Source organism: Salvelinus alpinus, chromosome 2, assembly GCF_045679555.1.
Source record: "Salvelinus alpinus chromosome 2, SLU_Salpinus.1, whole genome shotgun sequence".
Classification (NCBI taxonomy): Eukaryota; Metazoa; Chordata; class Actinopteri; order Salmoniformes; family Salmonidae; genus Salvelinus; species Salvelinus alpinus.
The window spans coordinates 52,757,720-52,765,701 of record NC_092087.1 but is presented as its reverse complement, the minus strand read 5'-3'; positions in this window follow the sequence as shown (position 1 = coordinate 52,765,701).

The following is a 7,982-nucleotide window of genomic DNA, read 5'->3' as shown; positions in this document are numbered from 1 at the left end:
TACTTGTTGAAATCCTCCATCATCACTTCTATTTGCCAACCGCCGTTTCTTGTATGGACTTTTAGCTTAGCATCCCAATAAAATGCCAGTAAATCTTACAGAAATGAATTGAGTCAGGTCAAGCATTGTACACACATCGCTCACGTAATGCATTGAGGAGTCTTTATACTGAACCCTCCACTCTTGAGTAGACCCATCATATGATTCGGAGAAGAGCCTTCACATCCTTTCTTAGTGACGACTGCACACATCCATTCAGCAAAACCATTGTTTTTCAGAACTGCGTTATCCACTGTCGGTGTCCTTCCTCCTCTTGAAATGCAATGGAGTGAAAACCTACAAATATCACATACAGTACCTCACATTATCAACCCTCTCTTTAATAAGTCCCGATCTACATTCATTACATACCGAAGATGGTTGATAAATGAAGATGGTTCACTCAAGCTGTTTACCATTTACCAAAAATGGTCAGTTCCAAACTACTTAAAAGGGGGTGGCTCTCCCATAGACAATGCGATAGCAGCTGGTTCTGCTCTACTTGAAATAGATTTTTCCATATAATTTTTTCTTTAAAACAGAAAAAATGTGGGAATGGGATGTTTCGCTTCCTTTTCAGTCTCTGTACATACTCTACATCCACAGTCCCCATGCATCACATCCTGCCATCCGAGGCAAACCAGGAAGTTGATCAGATAAGGGGCCATCTTGAGTCATGGCCAGCTCCCGTTTTGGACGTGCGGGAAAACCCCTGCATGTAGGATACATCTATCCATATGCCCAACATGAAACGAGAGATGAGATGATGCTGGTGACCCTTGCATTTAGAACTTATTTTCCTGTAACAATTGCTTGTTTTCCATTTCGTATTATTAAAAACCAAGCCCTCCTTAGGCTACCTATTACCCTGGTAAGGCTGGTTCAACAGCAATCCGTCGTGTCTTTTTTATCCTGTCGATTTTATGATATGATGCTTATGACCTCAAGCTATTTAGATCTATTGTTGTTGTCTAAAATACATATACATATATATAATTTGATTAAAAACCTAACTTGTTAGAATGATTCGCCATCCCGGCTTCTTGGCGAACGACCAGCTCGCATGCAATGCAATTTAGGAGCCGTCTTCTATTTCTGGATAAGTGGGAATGCGATCTGTAAGATGGTTCCATTATGTTTCTAAAACCTATTTGGGAGCAGTATAACGGTGAGTGGATCTTTGTCCAGCTTCTGTGAAACGTTTGGATGCGCGTAAAAGCCTCCATTGTCTGCGTTGCCTTAATATTATATGCCCAAGGGGACCAATTATGATGCTTGTAACTGTATTTAGACCATTTAAAAAAAAAAGAGTTGTTTTGATCAGAATTTGATTTAACATTATTCACTCTTTTTAAGCCTCATCAATAGTGAATTTAATCGTGCTTATTGACTACATTTGGCATGTCCATGGATCAGACATGGCAGACATAATGCAATTTACAGTAGGGCTAGCCCCTATATCAGTGTGAATGCTATGTTTAACAATATACTGTATTTCCATACCGAAGCATTGCAATTAGGCTTCTTACCATGTGGACTGCAAAAATGTTCAACATATTTAGCTAAGATGGAATAGGCCTACATACATTTTGTTATTTCATTTTTGTAGGTTATTTAACAAACTAGGCTATAACGGACTAACACTCTAATTGGAGTTGATGACAACGCAATACATAAAGGACTGTAAATACACAACTTGAAGCAACCACATATTTAGCCATGGAGCACGTTCTGATTGGCCAGTGAAGGATCAAGCCTCAACACACCTACAACTTGTTTATTCATCAAAACCCAACCCCTTTTGTGCTACCAGCAGCTAATGCGCCCATAATTCCGGTTGTGAAAAAAGCTCAAATATTCCCGAACCTATAGCACTAGCGCCAGATTTACCATTTCATTAGGTTTGTTAAAATAGAGCCCTGTATGTGTTAATGTCACATCCCAGGTCTTAGTGAGGTGGTCATTTTGAAGTGGCCCAGCCACACATACACACAGGCTCTCTGTCTGTCTCTACCTGGGATCCTCTGCCGTCTTCAGCTTTTCAATAATTCAGCTGTAAGGGAAGTCATCAGCTCCGGTATAATTACTGCGTGTGGGTGACAGGGTCCTCTCCCAAGTACACGATGGGACAAGACTTGCAGGCCTGGAATGGACATGACACCGTCTATGACATGACACTGACCATGGATATGACTGTCGTTGGTGTCACGCCCTGACCGTAGTTTGCTTTGTATGTTTCTATTTTTGTTTGGTCAGGGTGTGAAGTGGGTGGGCATTCTATGTTTGTATGTCTAGGTTTTGTATTTCTATGTTTTGGCCTGGTATGGTTCCCAATCAGAGGCAGCTGTCAATCGTTGTCTCTGATTGAGAACCATACTTAGGTAGCCTGTTCCCACCTGTGTTTGTGGGTAGTTATTTTCTGTTTAGTGTTTGTATCACCTGTCAGAACTGTTTTGGTTATTCCTTTTGTTATTTTGTATTCAGTGTTCAGTTGTAATAAATTGAACATGGACACGTACCACGCTGCATTTTGGTCCGATTTTTCCTATTCCTCATCAGACGAGGACGACGATCGTTACAGTTGGGCATCAAGGTTCATTTCAATTGGGATGTCATTGCACAGGGGATACTTGTAATAGTTTACAGACATCGAGAATTCATTCCCAATTTTTTTTATTTTATGATAATAAAAGGACGGCCGATGCTACGTGGTCAGGCGATATGACATCCGCCCGTTGCGCATGGCCAACATTCGTTATGGTGTCCCGTGCTTTATGTAGTTGAAATACTGTAGTCACTACGTTGTCACTGATTTTACTGTTACAGTAGTACCACCAACTGTGCAGTAATTCTGCTTACATAGGAATGTCAATAATTGACTTCATTTTCATCAAGACAATCAATATTTGACCCTATTGTTGCTTCGCTAATTAGCTAGTTTTCAGTCTAAAAGACACGGTGAGAGAAACAGCTTTGCATATCTGCTTACGTTGCTAAATTGAACAGAGAGCATCGAATCAACACAGGCCCGAGAATATTATGTTACAGTAATATACATGGTAGTGTTTTCCTAGAGAAATCCCTGTCATTTCAAGTCCCAAACCTCTACACCATACCTCAACAATTACAATCTTGCGTTTGCATTTTCTTGACATGGGGCATAAGCAATGGACTAGCCAAAGGGTTAGCCATATTGTCAGCTGCGGTGAGACTGCAACTCCTCGTGTTGGCTCATAACAGTATGAGGTAGTTTGCCATAAACTGACATAGTGTGCTTTAAGTGGTCATGACAGACCTTGACAAATCATTGTAGCATATAGTTGCATTTTGCTTGCTTTATGACTTTTAGTTTTGTGTCCCCCACCCCCTCTTTCTCTACCAGTGTCCCCCAAAATGAAAGTTCCTGGGAGCTACGTCAAAACGCTAATGTGTCAGAGGTGACGGAACACAAGTTCCTGTAATCTTGATCATAATGAATTGTGTGGAGTTCAAACAAAAGCTGCTTCGTCGCACACCTCAAGGCACAGACATCAGAGTCTGGGGAAGAGAGCGACGCGTTTAATACCAGCTGATTAGTTTCCGTTCGCTTCCCCTAGATTGTAATTATGAGTACTTCTGAAGTTATGAAGTTTGTAGATGGAAGAAGTAGGGGTAAGCGGAGCTGCTAACCAGTTTAACATCATTTACCACCTATAGGGGAGAGTGGTGTTGAGTATTTTTTTAATATTCAGGATCACTACGTCAAGGGAAATTCATGTAAACATAATTGTTTTGAAAACTTAGTATGTCCCAAAAAGTTGTATTTTGGCACAACTACGGGACAGGGTAAGTTGAGCTGCCTACACATTTTTGTATTGAATGAAATATTACCACAACCTTTTTAAAACCATGTCTAACATGGACCTTATTGAAGCTTATAGAGACCCCAACTGATGTATATAACAGTTTTAAACCAGCTACTTTGGTTTAGGTACAAGCATCATGAAACCTATAACACAATAAATTCATTTGAGTTTGTGAGAATCTGTTTCTTTTTTGGATGTGGTTTCCATGTGGTTACTTCCTTCCCAGGCTCCAAGGAATGATGACCTCTTCCTAAATATTTGGTCAAATGATTCAGTTTGTGTATAGTTTCCTAGAAACAAGGGGTGGCTCAACTAACCCTTTGACTCTACTTACACACACTCTCCCCTACGTAGGTAGTGAGCAATTGATTACACAAATACTACCTTGTATAATGTAAACACGTGGGAAGAGCTATGCTCTTTCTCTTGATAAGAGGCTATGTTATCTGGCATACAAATGTTCTACCTCTTTTTCCTCGGCCATTGCAGTCTGTGTACTAATGTTTTTAAATAGCAGTGGAAAACACTTAGAAACAGCTCATGTCGGACATTTTGTTTCCAGAGAGGAAAACATAACTGATTCATTTTTGAACAGACAGGTAATACGCCTATAATGGATGAGAACGCGGTGGCTACTGCTTAAAATATTCCCAGTGGTGTTCATTTACAGTTAATTGATAGTTGAGGTCTATGAAGAGATACACATTAAATCATAGCAAATAAGCCTGCCTATAGGGTTGCATGCCATTTAAGAAACAAGCCTCGTGAGTCTTTTATAGCTTCCTGCAACTGAAACACACTCTGAAATGAATAATTCAAGTGGAAATATGCTTAACTCATATTACCTTACTTAAGGCATTATTATTTTAAAGGCACTTTAACTTCTACCAGCACTCCCAATCTTTAGAAGTTAAAGCTAGAGTCCTTAATTGAAACTAGAACAAAGCGGCCACCCGGCCTCTGTTTCGGTAAAAAGCTGAGGGCTGGGCCTGGAGAAATGTGACTGCACTCAAACTCACAGGCAAAGCCATGGATGCAAGGACTGACCATCCATTATATCAAATTGATAGTTGTATCCATGTTTTGAGGCTACACAGTGTTTACATTTACATTGTCAACAAAACATTGGCGTAAAACCATCTTATGTTATGGGTTTCGATGAGGTACAGTCCATTATGCTCCTGAGGCATTTATAAGTTATGTTCTTCAAGAATCAATGGCTATATACAGTATGTCACTAATTTATACGTCCAAAAATAGATGTAGCAACTAAGGATTCTAGCTTTAAATACAGTAGTAAACGCTTACTCCTCTAGTTATGTATTCTTATTTACAATCCCCTTGTGTTACAGTGAGATCCAAAAGTATTGGGACAGTGACACATGTTTTGTTGTTTTGGCTCTGTACGCCAGCACTTTAGATTTTTAATGACACAATGACTATGAGGTTAAAGTGCAGACTGTCCCTTTTTGTACATAGCCCCCCTGTCACGCCCTGACCTTAGAGATCCTTATTATTCTCTATGTTTGGTTAGGTCAGGGTGTGACTCGGGTGGGAAAGTCTATGTTTTCTATTTCTTTGTTTTTGGCCGCGTGTGGTTCCCAATCAGAGGCAGCTGTCTATCGTTGTCTCTGATTGGGGATCATATATAAGTTGTCATTTTCCTTTCGGGGTTTTGTGGGATCTTGTTTTCTGTTTAGTGTCTGTGCCTGTGCCTGAGAGAACTGTTCGCGTTCGTTTTCTGTCTTTGTTATTTTGTTTTGGTGTCATCAATAAAAAGACGATGTACGCCTACCACGCTGCGCCTTGGTCCACTCTTCATTCTACAAACGAGAGCCGTTACGCCCCCCCATTTTTAGCGGACCAAAAGTATTGGGACAAATTCCCTTACAGTATGTGTATTAAAGTAGTACAAAGTTATTTGGTCCCATATTCATAGCAGGCAATGACTACACCTTTTATTTTGTGCCAAATAGAAATGAAACGGGTTCATAATGTACTGTATTGTGTCATGTTGGGAGTCACTTTGATTGGAAATAAGAATAGAATATGTTTCTAAACACATCTTCTACATTCATGTGGATGCTACCACGATTACGGATAATCCTGAATGAGAACGTCACAGGCATAAATATCATCCCCCCCCCCCCCCCCCTATTATTGTAATGGTGAGAAGTTATTATGTATTGGTAATTGTGTCTGTTATTATGTCTATGATATTTGTGCGTCTAACTTTCTCACAAATCATTATTCACAATTCATTCAGGACTATCCATAATCATGGTCAGCGTCCACATGAATGTAGAAGTGTTTAGAAACATATTCTATTCTGATTTAAAAATAACAGTAACTCCAAAATGACACAATACATTATTTACCATTCATTTCTATTGGGCACAAAATAATCTGAAACACAACCGAAACAAACAGAAAATGCATCCAAAAAAGTTTGTACAGTCACAAGCTTAATGTAGTCTTTGCCTACTATGAATATGGGACCAAATACTTTTTACTACGTTATACATAAGGAAATGGGAGGGAATCATGCACAGAAAGTGCTGTAACTTCTAGACGGTTCAGCCGATATGGATGGAAATATCCTCAAATTAAAGCTGACAATCTGCACTTGAACGTTTTAGTCATTTGATCATTTCAAAGCCAAAGTGCTGGAGTAGGGAGCCAAAACAACAAAACACGTGTCACTGTCACAATACTTTTGGAGCTCACTGTATGTACCTGATAAATCACATCCGACAGGTTCATATGTCTGATCAATTGTCTAACCATGCCATGTAATACCTGTCCTAATCGGTCATTGGCAGCTCCTGGACGTCTTTGGAATTTCCTCATCTGGTAAGGATGAATCTTATCATGAGATTTGTAAATGACCTGACAGCCTTAGGTGGATGTTAGCATGAGCTAACACTAAGCTAATTGCATCATTATTACTTGCTTAGTCTTACCATGACATGTCACCTCAGGTAACAGGTGTCCCCTGCAGTCTAGTTTTAATGGGGTTCATGGTACGGTGTTAACATTATGTCTGTTTTATTGGCATAGGTTTGTTGGCGTGTTTGTTATAGGGAGTCGTATTTGAGGATTTTCGATCCACTGAAGTCTCCCCCTTGGCAAGATCGATTGATCTGATTACGATGGAGATCGGCAGCAAGTGTGAACGTGCATAAATGCATATCAGAGCACGTGTCTTGTGTAGGCTATGTGTGCTTAGTGTGTGTGTGAATGCTAGTGTTTGCGCAAGGTGCGCTTGAGTGCATGTACTGTATATGTACAGCATTTGAGTGTGTTTATTCAAGTGTGTGTGATATTTGTGTATAGTGTGTGTTTGTATAAGATTGCTAATCTGTGTGTGTGTGCGTGCGTGCGTGTGTGTGAGCAGGGTGCATGTAGGAGAGACTCCTGTCTCTAGCAGATCAGTCAGTACATACTGTATTTGCACTGTGTGTATCCAATGTAACCGTTTGTTCTTTTGTTCTGTTCCCAAGCACAAGTGCATTAATAGTGTATGACTAAATACAAAGCAAAACAACAACAAACAAAAAGCGACACTTAAAATAGTCTCTCTGCTTTCTGCCCAAGTCGTATCCTTTGTTGACCACCTCAACAAATCATGACAGCTGACATCCTCTACCACTCCAAAAGAGACAATGTGCATTTTAAACATGTTTGAGAATTCTTTGAAATGAACAACTAACTCATGCCATTGATTTGCACATTGGAATTCAAATAATCTAATTGAATCAGAAGGGACCATTGAAGGGACAGTCTATTTTCATTCATTTCCTGGTCCAGGAGAATAGCGGTCTTGCTGTTAAAGTTGAAAATATGGTTCGTTGTGATTTTCTTTTTTACATAGTCTGTGGGGAACTGTGTTCCATGTTCTGTCTCTTGATATTAGTGTTGGGAGAACCATTGCGCAAACCTCAGCCTGTGGTTGAGTGCTGTGAGGACCCTTACACACACAGACAGAAAGAGCCAGGTGGTATGGTGAGTGCCAGACCTGGCTAGCTCCTCTCAAGAGTGCAATCTGTAATGTGAGCTGCCCATTAGAATAACTTGTTTATCCCAAAAGCTTCCTTG